Raw genomic sequence first — 12,765 nt, forward strand, 5'->3', positions numbered from 1 at the left:
ATTATAGGCATGCCTATTATTTCTGTTAAAATAGGATATCATTGTTATCATGGCTTATGTGATATGGGTGCTAGTGCTAGTGCAATACATATTTCCTTATATGAAGAAATTATGCATGATATTGCACCTGCTGAAATAGAAGATATTGATGTTACTATTAAGCTTGCCAATAGAGATACTATTTCACCAATTGGGATTGTTAGAGATGTTGAAGTCTTGTGTGGGAAAGTTAAATACCCTGCTGATTTTCTTATTCTTGGTTCCCCACAAGATAGCTTTTGTCCCATTATATTTGGTAGACCCTTCTTGAATACTGTTAATGATAGGATAGATTGCGAAAAGGATGTTGTTACTATTGGTCTGGGGAATACGACACATGAGTTTAACTTTGCTAAATTTCGTAGACAACCCCATGATAAATATTTGCCTAGTAAGGATGAAATTATTGGTCTTGCTTCTATTGCCGTGCCTCCTACTGCTCCGTTAGAACAGTATTTGCTAGACCATGAAAATGATATGTTTATGAATGAAAGAAGGGAAATAGATGAAATATTCTTTAAACATGGTCCTATTCTGAAACATAACTTACCTGTTCAAATCCTAGGGGATCCACCTCCACCCAAGGGTGATCCTGCGTTTGAGCTTAAACCATTACCTGATACTCTTAAATATGCTTATCTTGATGAAAAGAAGATATATCTGTTATTATTAGTGCTAACCTTTTGGAGCAAGAAGAGGAGAGATTATTGAAAACTCTAAAGAAGCACCATTCTGCTATTAGATATACTCTCGATGATCTTAAGGGCATTAGTCCCACCTTATGCCAACACAAAATAAAATTGGAAGAAGACGCCAAACCAGTTAGAGATCATCAACGCCGAATAATCCTAAGATGAAAGAAGTGGTAAGAAAGGAGATACTAAAGCTCCTTGAGGCAAGTATAATTTATCCCGTTGCTGATAGTCAGTGGGTAAGTCCTGTCCATTGTGTCCCTAAGAAGGGAGGTATTACTGTTGTTCCTAATGATAAAGATGAATTGATCCCGCAAAGAATTATTACAGGTTATAGGATGGTAATTGATTTCCGTAAATTAAATAAAGCTACTAAGAAAGATCATTACCCTTTACCTTTTATTGATCAAATGCTATAAAGACTATCCAAACATACACATTTCTGCTTTCTAGATGGTTATTCTGGTTTCTCTCAAATACCTGTGTCAGCGGACGACCAAGCAAAGACTACTTTTACTTGCGCTTTCGGTACTTTTGCTTATAGACGTATGCCTTTTGGTTTATGTAATGCACCTGCTACCTTTCAAAGATGCATGATGGCTATATTCTCTGACTTTTGTGAAAATATTTGTGAGGTATTCATGGATGATTTCTGCGTTTATGGATCCTCTTTTGATGATTGCTTGAGCAACCTTGATCGAGTTTTGCAGAGATGTGAAGATACTAGTCTTGTTTTGAATTGGGAGAAGTGCCACTTTATGGTTAATGAAGGCATTGTCTTGGGGAAAATTTATGAAAGAGGTATTGAAGTTGATAAAGCTAAAGTTGATGCTATTGAAAAGATGTCGTGTCCCAAGGACATTAAAGGTATAAGAAGTTTCCTTGGTCATGCCGGTTTTTATAGGAGGTTCATTAAGGACTTTTCTAAAATCTCTAGGCCTCTGACTAATATATTGCAAAAATATATCCCATTTGTCTTTGATGATGATTGTGTAGAAGCATTTGAAATACTTAAGAAAGCTTTGATTTCTGCACATATTGTTCAGCCACCTGATTGGAACTTACCCTTTGAAATTATGTGTGATGTTAGCGATTATGTTGTAGGTGTTGTTCTAGGGCAAAGAGTCGATAAGAAATTAAATGTTATTCAATATGCTAGTAAAACTCTAGACACTGCCCAGAGAAATTATGCTACTACTGAAAAAGAATTCTTAGCAGTTGTATTTGCATGTGATAAGTTCAGACCTTATATTGTTGACTCTAAAGTAACTATTCACATTGATCATGCTGCTATTAAATATCTTATGGAAAAGAAAGATGCTAAACCTAGACTCATTAGATGGGTTCTCTTGCTCCAAGAATTTGATTTACATATTATTGATAGAAAGGGAGCTGAGAACCCCGTTGCAGACAACTTGTCTAGGTTAGAGAATGTTCTTGATGACCCACTACCTATTGAAGATAGCTTTCCTGATGAACAACTAGATGTCATAAATGCTTCTCGTACTACTCCATGGTATGCTGATTATGCTAATTACATTGTTGCTAAATTTATACCACCTATTTTCACATACCAGCAAAAGAAAAAGTTCTTTTATGATTTAAGACATTACTTCTCGGATGACCCACACCTTTATAAAGAAGGAGTAGATGGTGTTATTAGATGTTGTGTACCTGAGCATGAACAGGAACAGATCCTACACAAGTGTCACTCCGAACCATATGAAGGACACCACGCTGGAGATAGAACTGCACATAAGGTATTGCAATCCGGTTTTTATTGGCCTACTCTCTTCAAAGATGCACATAAGTTTGTTTTGTCTTGTGATGAATGTCAAAGAACTGGTAATACTAATAGACATCAAGAAATGCCTAAGAATTATTCTCTTGTTATTGGACCATTTGATGTTTGGGGCTTTGATTATATGGGACCTTTTCCTGCCTCTAATGGATATACACATATTTTAGTTGTTGTTGACTACGTTACTAAGTGGGTAGAAGCTATTCCAACTAGTAGTGTTGATCATAACACCTCTATTAAGATGCTTAATGAAGTTATTTTTCCGAGGTTTGGAATCCCGAGATATTTAATGACTGATGGTGGTTCACATTTTATTCATGGTGCTTTTCGTAAAATGCTTGCTAAGTATGATGTTAATCATAGAATTGCATCTCCAAATCACCCACAGTCTAGTGGTCAAGTAGAGTTGAGTAATAAAGAGCTCAAATTAATTTTGCAAAAGACTGTTAATAGGTCTAGAAAGAATTGGTCCAAGAAACTTGATGATGCATTATGGGCCTATAGAACTGCATATAAGAATCCTATGGGTATGTCTCCCTATAAATGGTTTATGGAAAAGCATGTCACTTACCTCTTGAACTAGAACATAAGGCATATTGGGCCATTAAAGAGCTCAATTATGATTTCAAACTTGCCGGTGAGAAGAGGTTATTTGACATTAGCTCACTTGATGAATGGAGAACCCAAGCGTATGAGAATGCCAAGTTGTTTAAAGAAAAAGTTAAAAGATGGCATGACAAAAGGATACAAAAGCGTGAGTTTAACGTAGGTGATTATGTTTTGCTTTTCAACTCTCGTTTAAGATTTTTTGTAGGAAAACTTCTCTCTAAATGGGAAGGTCATTACGTTATCGAGGAGGTCTATCGTTCCGGTGCCATAAAAATCAACAACTTTGAAGGCACAAGTCCGAGGGTGGTGAACGGTCAAAAAATCAAACATTATATCTCAGGTAATCCTATAAATGTTGAAACTAATATTATTGAAACCGTAACCCCGGAGGAATACATAAGAGACACTTTAGAGAATGTTTCAGACTCCGAAAAGGAATAGGTATGTGATACAGTAAGTAAACTGACTCCAGAACAATTCTAATACCATTTTTTCTCCGTTTTGGAATATTTAATAAAATAGGAAAATAAGAAGTAGTCCGGGAAGGAAACGAGGCCTCCACGAGGGTGGAGGGCGCGCCCACCCCTACTGGGCGCGCCCCCCTGCCTCGTGGGCACCTCGTGTGCTCTCCGGACTCCGTTTTCGTGCACGATACTTCTTTTGGTCGGTAAAAATTCATTATATAATCTCCCGAAGGTTTTGACCATTGTATCACGCAAAAATCCTTTGTTTTTGTTTCGAGCTGTTTTTCTAACACATCTAGAGCATCATGACGTCACCCTCCTCCAACAATGAAGATAAGGATGCTTGGCTATTGAAGATAGAGCTGAAAAGAGAAGAACCGGAGGAGATCAACAAGGATGAAGGGATCAAGAAGGCCATGGAGGATCAAGCTCCGGTGGCGGAAGAAGAAAACATCCCTCAACCTCTACCTAACCTCTTTACCCCAACTGAGATTGAGGCTTTCAAGATGATTGAGTTAGCTCGCATACAAAACAAGTATCTCACACAGGAAAATATTTTGTTGAAGGACCATATCGTCACACTCAAGGGCATTATCCGCAAGTTGGAGGAGCTTTTACGCTCGATGTGCGATTATCCACCATAATCATCACCACCTTCATCACCTTCGAGGCCATAATCACATGGGTATGGGCACTCCCCTTGGTAACTGCCAAGCTTGGGGGAGGTGCCCCGGTATCGTATCACCATCACACTCCTATCTTTACCGTTTTTCTTAGTTCGATCCTTTTAGTAATATCTTGATCTAGTAGAATAAAGTTTTGGTATGAATTAGTTTTGAGTTTTGCTTTGTGATCTCTCTATGTAATCGAGTCCGTGAGCTATATATAATAAAGATTAGTGTTGAGTCAAGGGCTTTGCTATCTTGCTTTGATCTTGAGAAAATAGAAATAAAAAAAGAAAAGAAAAAAAAGAGTTCATATTGATCTTATGGATAGTAATGACTTCACACATAAAGAGTATGAGGCATAAAAGTTGTTGAGAGTTGGCAAACATAGTTTTGGTCATCGTTGCAATTAGTAGAAAGTAATAAAGAAAGAGAGGTTCTCACATATAAATATACTATCTTGGACATCTTTTATGATTGTGAGCACACATTAAAGTATGACATGCTAAAGAGTTGATGTTGGACAAGGAAGACAACGTAATGGGTTATGTTTTCTCACATCTCAGTTAAAATATATTGTCATGGATTGTCCAACATGTTGAGCTTGCCTTTCCCCCTCATGCTAGCCAAATTCCTTGCACCAAGTAGAGATACTACTTGTGCTTCCAAATATCCTTAAACCCAATTTTTGCCATGAGAGTCCACCATACCTACCTATGGATTGAGTAAGATCCTTCAAGTAAGTTGTCATGTTGCAAGCAATAAAAATTGCTCTGTAAATATGTATGACTTATTAGTGCGGAGAAAATAAGCTTTATACGATCGTGTGATATGGAAGTAATAAAAGCGACGGACTGCATAATAAAGGTTCATATCACAAGTGGCAATATAAAGTGACGTTCTTTTGCATTAAGATTTCGTGCATCCAACCAAAAAGCACATGACAACCTCTGGTTCCCTCTCCGTAGGGCCTATCTTTTACATCATGCAAGAGTCAAGGTGATCTTCACCTTTCCCTTTTACATCTTATCCTTTGGCAAGCACCTCATGTTGGAAAGATCCTGATATATATATATATATATATATATATATATATATATATATATATATATATATATATATATATATATATATATATATATATATCCAATTGGATGTAAGTTAGCATGAACTATTATTGTTGACATTACCCTTGAGGTAAAATGTTGGCAGGCAACACTATAAGCCCCTATCTTTCTCTGTGTCTGATTAAAACTCCATAACCATAAATATTGCGTGAGTGTTAGCAATTGTGGAAGACTAAATGATAGTTGAGTATGTGGACTTGCTGAAAAGCTCTATTTTTTACTCTTTCCGATGTTATGATAAATTGCAATTGCTTCAATGACTGATGAGGGAGTCCTGGACTAGGGGGTGTCCGGATAGCCGAAGTATCATCATCGGCCGGACTCCAAGACTATGAAGATACAAGATTGAAGACTTCGTCCCGTGTCCGGATGGGACTTTCCTTGGCGTGGAAGGCAAGCTTGGCGATACGAATATGTAGATCTCCTACCATTGTAACCGACTCTATGTAACCCTAGCCCTCTCCGGTGTCTATATAAACCGGATGGCTTTAGTCCGTAGGACAAACAACAATCATACCATAGGCTAGCTTCTAGGGTTTAGCCTCCTTGATATCGTGGTAGATCTACTCTTGTAATACCCACATCATCAATATCAATCAAGCAGGACGTAGGGTTTTACCTCCATCAAGAGGGCCCGAACCTGGGTAAAACATCATGTCCCTTGTCTCCTGTTACCATCCGCCTAGACGCACAGTTCGGGACCCCCTACCCGAGATCCGCCGGTTTTGACACCGACATTGGTGCTTTCATTGAGAGTTCCTTTGTGCCATCGCAATCAGGAGGGATGCCTTTTCCCGTCTTTAAAGACGGCGCCGTCGTCAAGGGAGCTTTGGCCCCTGGCCAAACTATCTGGCTAGGCGGTTTTCTTATGACCGCCTGTTCGGCCGCCGCTCCGACAATGACCTCCCGAGTCATCAAAAGCGATCTTCACGTCAACTCGGAATTCACCGAGCAGCTAGATCCGATGGAGCTCTCCTCCGTAAATGAGCTCTTGGATCGCATCGCCGCCCTGGGAGTCGCCATGGACTACGATCAGATTGGGCTTAAAACCTATCTAAGAGAAATAAATTCTCCCCAGGCTACCCACCACGTTGTCGTGGTAGAGGAACAACGCGGCGACTCTTCCTCTATGTTAAAGACCAGTTATGTCCGAATTCCCGATCCCTTCATGCCGGATTCCCGCGGAGGGACGGATGTCAATCAAGTATTGAACCTAAAGTCAGGCATCGGACCAGATTTGTTGGATAACATCCAGCAATCCAAGCTTCCAAATCCGGAAACTTCTCGGCCTTTGAGCCTCGGATCGGGCGGGGTTCCGAATTTAATTCCGCCTGCCCACCCAAACATAAGCGATCTATCTCAAATATGGCAAGAGCCCGATGAAACAGTATATCACTACTGGGCCAGATTCCTCCTGGTCATGGACAGGATAAAAGACTGCCGTGAGGAAAGCGCAATCTCAATTTTCTGCAACAATTGCACGGACAAGGGAATCATGAACGCCATAAGTCGTTGCGAAGTTACACGCTTTGCCGATCTGGCAACCATAGTACAAAAATACTGTGCGATGGAGAGTGCCTGGAAAACCGAAACCAGGTTTTGGGACAATCCGGCCCTGAATACAACCCTAGTTTGAAATAAAAGGGTGCGTCATACTCAAGCACCTGGGTTAAAAACCAAAAAAGCAAAAAAACCCTAAAGGGCACGGAACCGTACTGGAGGGATGGCTCAACGGACCCTGTAAAATCCACAGTACAGAGGGTGCCACTCCAACACATAGCCTTCGAGCATGTTGGATACTACGGCAGGTGGCCAAAAGTGGCGAAGGCTTTCTAGCCCCGGGCAACCAGCCCAACAGTACCAGCACGGTATTAACAGTCTTCGAGACTTTCGCATCAAATAACATGCGGAAACGAACAATCCGCAGCCTCGCCGAAGTCTACCAAGTAGCAACAACAAATCCATGGAGCGACACGGCTATCACCTTCAATGCCAGCGACGAACCTAAATTTCGAACAGCTCGAGCACCAGCCGCATTGGTCCTCTGTCCGATAGTGGACGGCTTTCGTCTTACCAAGGTACTCATGGATGGCGGTAGCGGATTAAACCTCATCTATGAGGAAACCCTCCAAAAAATGGAAATTGACTGGAGCCGCATTGAGCGAAGCAGCACAACTTCAGAGGAATAATCCCTAGTCGAGAAGTACGCTGCACAGGAAAAATCACACTAGACGTAGTGTTCGGCTCGCCGGACAATTACAGGTCCGAAGAGGTCATGTTCCAAGTGGCCCCATTCAGCAGTGGATATCACGCCTTGTTAGGGCGAGAGGCATTCACAATCTTCCAAGCTATACCCCATTACGGGTACATGAAGCTCAAAATGCCCGGGCCCAATGGAATAATCACTCTTGTCAGTGATCCAGATATAGCACTCCGCGCTGAAAATAAGACAGCCGCACTGGCCCTAGAGGCATTATCCGAAGCCCTAGCAGCAGAGGAACTCACTGCGCTGCGCTCTACGGTGGATAGGGACGATGTGATACTCGATAAGAGGCCTAAGTCCACCTCTTTTAAACCAGCAGACGAAATAGTCAAATTTCAGGTCCATCCAACGGACCCTACAAAGACGGCCTCCATTGGGGCACAATTAAATCCTGATGTAGAAGCCGCACTATGAGAATTCCTTTGGGAAAATTGGGACATTTTTGCCTGGCACCCTTCAGACATGCCAAGAATCCCACGCAGGCTGGCAGAACACAGCTTAAATATCCTAAAAGGATTCAAGCCAGTCAAACAGGCTCTTTGGCGATTTTCCGAACCCAAAAGACAGGCAATGGGAGAGGAGCTAGCCAAACTCTTAGAAGCCGGATTCATCAGAGATATAAAACATCCGGACTGGCTAGCCAACCTGGTAATGGTACCAAAAAAGGACAAATCCTGGCGCCTTTGTGTCGATTTCAAAGACCTTAACAAGGCATGTTCAAAGGACCCTTTCCCTCTCCCTTGCATCGACCAAATCATCGACGCCACCGCAGGGCACGATTCATTGTGCTTCCTCGACGCATACTCCGGATACCATCAAATCAAGATGGCAGAAAAAGACCAGGCCGCAACGGCATTCATTACTCCGTGCGGACCATTCTGCTTCAACACAATGCCCTTCGGACTCAAAAACGCCGGCGCAACATATCAACGCATGATTCAGACATGTCTGGCCACCCAGATAGGCAAAACAGTGGAGGCGTACGTAGACGATGTGGTCGTTAAGACCAAACACATTGAAACTCTAATAGACGATTTGAGGCTTACATTCGACAACCTCCGAGCATACGACATTAAGCTCAACCCGGAAAAATGTGTTTTCGGCGTACCGGCCGGAAAGCTCTTGGGCTTCATTGTATCCGGTAGAGGAATTGAAGCAAACCCAGCCAAGATCCAGGCTCTGTCACAATTGGATATCCCAAAAGACCTCAAACAAATACAAAAATTGACGGGATGCGTGGCGGCTCTAAGCCGCTTCATCTCCCGTTTGGGAGAAAAGGCGCTGCCCCTCTATCGCCTCCTCCGGTGCACCGAACACTTTGAATGGATGGATGCTGCCACGGCCGGACTCGAAGAAATTAAGGCCATATTGGCAACAAATCCGGTCCTGGCCGCGCCCAACTTGGGCGAACCTATGTTATTATATATCGCGGCAACACATCAAGTTGTCAGTGCCGTACTCGTCGTCGAACGAGAAACAGAAGGGCAAAAATTCCCTCTTCAAAAAATAGTGTACTACGTATCCACTGTCTTAACTCCATGCAAGTCCCAGTACCCACATTATCAAAAGATGGCGTATGCGGTGTTCATGGCATCCCGGAAGTTGCGACACTACTTTCAAGAGTGTTCCATAATGGTGGCCTCCGAAGTACCTCTCAACGATATTATAAATAATCGCGACGCGACGGGCAGGATTGCAAAATGGGCCATTGAGCTCTTACCATTTGACATAACCTATAAACCACGGCGAGCTATAAAGTCGCAAGTTTTGGCTGACTTCATCGCCGAATGGACCGAAGCCGAACTCCCTAAAGAGTACGGCGCATACTCCAATTGGATCATGCATTTCGACGGCTCCAAAATGTTGGCTGGCTTGGGGGCTGGCATCGTCTTGACGTCCCCAACCGGAGACACAGTCCAATACGTACTTCAAATAATGTACACGGACTCCAACAATGCAGCCGAATATGAGGCCCTTCTACATGGCCTCTGGATGGCAATCTCCATGGGTATTCAACGCCTAGAGGTGTGCGGGGATTCAAACCTCGCAATATCCCAAGTAAATGGAGAGTTTGACGCCATGGATCCGAAAATGGCAGCCTACCGTAACGCCGTCCTAAGAATGTCAGCCCGGTTCGAAGGACTCGAATTCCACCATGTAGCCCGGGATAATAACCAGGCAGCACACGTCTTGGCACGCATTGGCGCAAAACACGACGCCGTCCCTCCAAACATCTTCCTGGAACGGCTCTTTAAGCCATCCGTATTATGGGAAGAGGAGTCCGGAAATAACAACCCGGAACCAACTACACCACCCAACACAGAACATTCTGACACAATCGGTGGCTCAGCCAATGAAATAACACCTTCAGCCCACGAAATAATGGCAGTAATTGCCCCGTGGACGGAACCATTCCTAGCCTACTTAATCAGGCAGGAACTTCCCGAAGACCAAAATGAGGCCCGCTACATAGTTCGGCGATCTAAAGCCTACAAGGTCCATGAGGGAGAACTTTATAAGAAAAGCACAACCGGAGTCCTTCAAAGGTGTATCTCCGAAGAGGAAGGGCGAAATCTCCTGGCTGACATTCACGCCGGACTCGGCGGGCACCACGCTGCAGCCCGGGCCCTTGTAGGAAAGGCCTTCCGTACAGGATTTTATTGGCCGATAGCCCGGGCAGATGCTCAGGACTTAGTCCAACGATGCGTTGGTTGCCAGCTCTTTGCTAATCAAAGCCACATGCCACCCACCACCCTCAAAACTGTACCCATCACCTGGCCGTTTGCGGTCTGGGGGCTTGACATGGTTGGACCCCTTAAAGGGGGAACCCACAAGCACAAATACTTACTGGTCATGGTGGACAAATTCACCAAATGGATAGAGGCCAAGCCGGTTAAAACGGCAGAATCCGGACCTGTGATAGACTTCATATCTGGGGTAGTACATCGTTTTGGCGTCCCCCACAGCATCATCACTAATAACAGCACGAATTTCACGGCCGACGAGGTTAAACTCTGGTGCAAAAACATGGGCATCAAGCTCGACTACGCTTCAGTCTACCACCCTCAAACTAACGGTCAAGTGGAACGAGCAAATGGTCTAATTATGAGCAGCATTAAACCCAGATTAGTGCCGTCCCTCACGGAATCTAACACGCACTGGGTAGAGGAGCTCGACTCCGTACTCTGGGGGCTGCGGACCACGCCAAACCGCACTACCGGATTCGCACCATTTTTATGGTATACGGCGCCGAGGCAGTTTTGCCCTGCGATATAATTCATGACTCACCTCGCGTGCGCATGTACGAAGAAAGAGAAGCCGAGTTGGATCGGCAGGACAGTTTGGACGCCTTAGAGGAGGAGCGCGACGTGGCAAAATCCCGTTCCGCATTCTATCAGCAGCAGGCTCGAAGATATCAAAGCAGAGAAGTACGGGCCAAAACTTACAATGTTGGCGAGCTAGTTCTACGCCTGCCGGACAAGAAAAAGGACAAACTTAAGCCCAAGTCCTTATCGGCGGTGCATACCGTCTACGCAACGCATCTAACAACCGACTCGAGCCAAACCCATGGAATGCAGCCCGTCTCCGAAGATTCTACGCCTAGCGCCGGACTCAGAGTTCGTCTCCTTCCTCCGTCCACCTTTCATATTTTTTTGCTGTCTTTGTTTTCCCTCCTTTTTCCTCCCTCTTTCAGTACAAGCCTCTTAAGGGCTGATCTACGCTTTGTTCGCACTCACTCGATGTGCTACTCGCACTCGTTATACCTGGGGGCTTCTTTAATAGAAGCTTATTTATATGGGCTTCATGCCCAACACATGTGTCATACTTCCGCATGTACCTTTTACTCACCATTATATGCATCGATATGACTTAAGTTTTGGCCAAGCCGGGTTGCCTGGCTCCTGTGCTTACCCCTACGTTCCCGTTTGTTCGGCTAGGAGATAAAGGGAGCACCTCTGCGATTGTTACTGTCGGGTCAGCCAGATGTGTACCTCAGACTGGGTGAAGTCGAAGGCTAGGGTTCTTAAGAGAATATTCGGTCGGTGACCTGAAAGATGATTTATTACTTATTTATTTATCTGCCCCCAGATGCTTTTTTTGCTCTTTTTTGCAGTCCGGTCATGCACTTTAGGGCATGCCTCCCAGGGAAAGGAACCCCTAACAGAACTATTCTCCCTGGAAGATGTTTCTTACTAACCATGCAATATAACATAGCTAGTTGGGCACTTGTCTGATAAAGCACTTATGACCCCTACGCCTTGTCTCCATGCATGCCCCGGTTTTTTTATAACCATAAGGGTATTCGGACACACTCCGGACTGTTGGGTCCCGAGGTTGAAGCGAAAAGGTCCGCAAAGACAAACGATCTACAATCCGGCTAGAAGGCATTTTACATGTCATTTAAAATTACATCGTCAAACTGACTGATTGTACTCCTCTTCAATCCCATCTAACAGGCTGTCTAATTTACAGTCCTGTTGGGAATATTTCGCGGCCAACTCTACTTGGCCATACATCAGGCTCACAGGGATCTCCTTCCCATCGGGCCCCGCAGGTCCGACCTCGGCCATGTGGTTTGGATCAGCCTTCGGGTACCGCGTCTTCACCATGGCCCAGGCCTCCCTGGCGCCTTGACGGCAGGCTGATATATTCCACAGACGGAGACGCCGCCGTACTCCCTGAAGCTTCTCAGCAAGCCCTCCAAGACCCTCGGGTAGGGAGACGGAAGGCCATAAGAGGGTCTCCCGTGGAACCAGGCATCTCCTCCGCTGGACGACCCATGAGCACACCTACAGACACATTTTTGTCAATCGACTTCCTCGCCGAACTCTTCTTTTCAAAAGAGTTTGCTCAAGCACTTACTATAAATGCCGCGACAAAGCCGCCGATTCTCCTTTACGGAGTTAGACAGCTGGACCCGAACATCTTTTAGTTCTTCGCCCAGCTGGGTGTTGGCATCTTGGAGTTTGTTCCTCTCCTGCTGCACCCTCATAAGCACCTTCTCGCCGGCCTTCAGCTGGCACAACAGATGTTGCTTGTCCGGATCTAGTCCGGCACCCTCTGCAATATTATTGTCAGACTATACACACGCCGCACTTCATAAA

Source organism: Triticum aestivum, chromosome 2B, assembly GCF_018294505.1.
Source record: "Triticum aestivum cultivar Chinese Spring chromosome 2B, IWGSC CS RefSeq v2.1, whole genome shotgun sequence".
In the NCBI taxonomy this organism is placed as follows: domain Eukaryota; kingdom Viridiplantae; phylum Streptophyta; class Magnoliopsida; order Poales; family Poaceae; genus Triticum; species Triticum aestivum.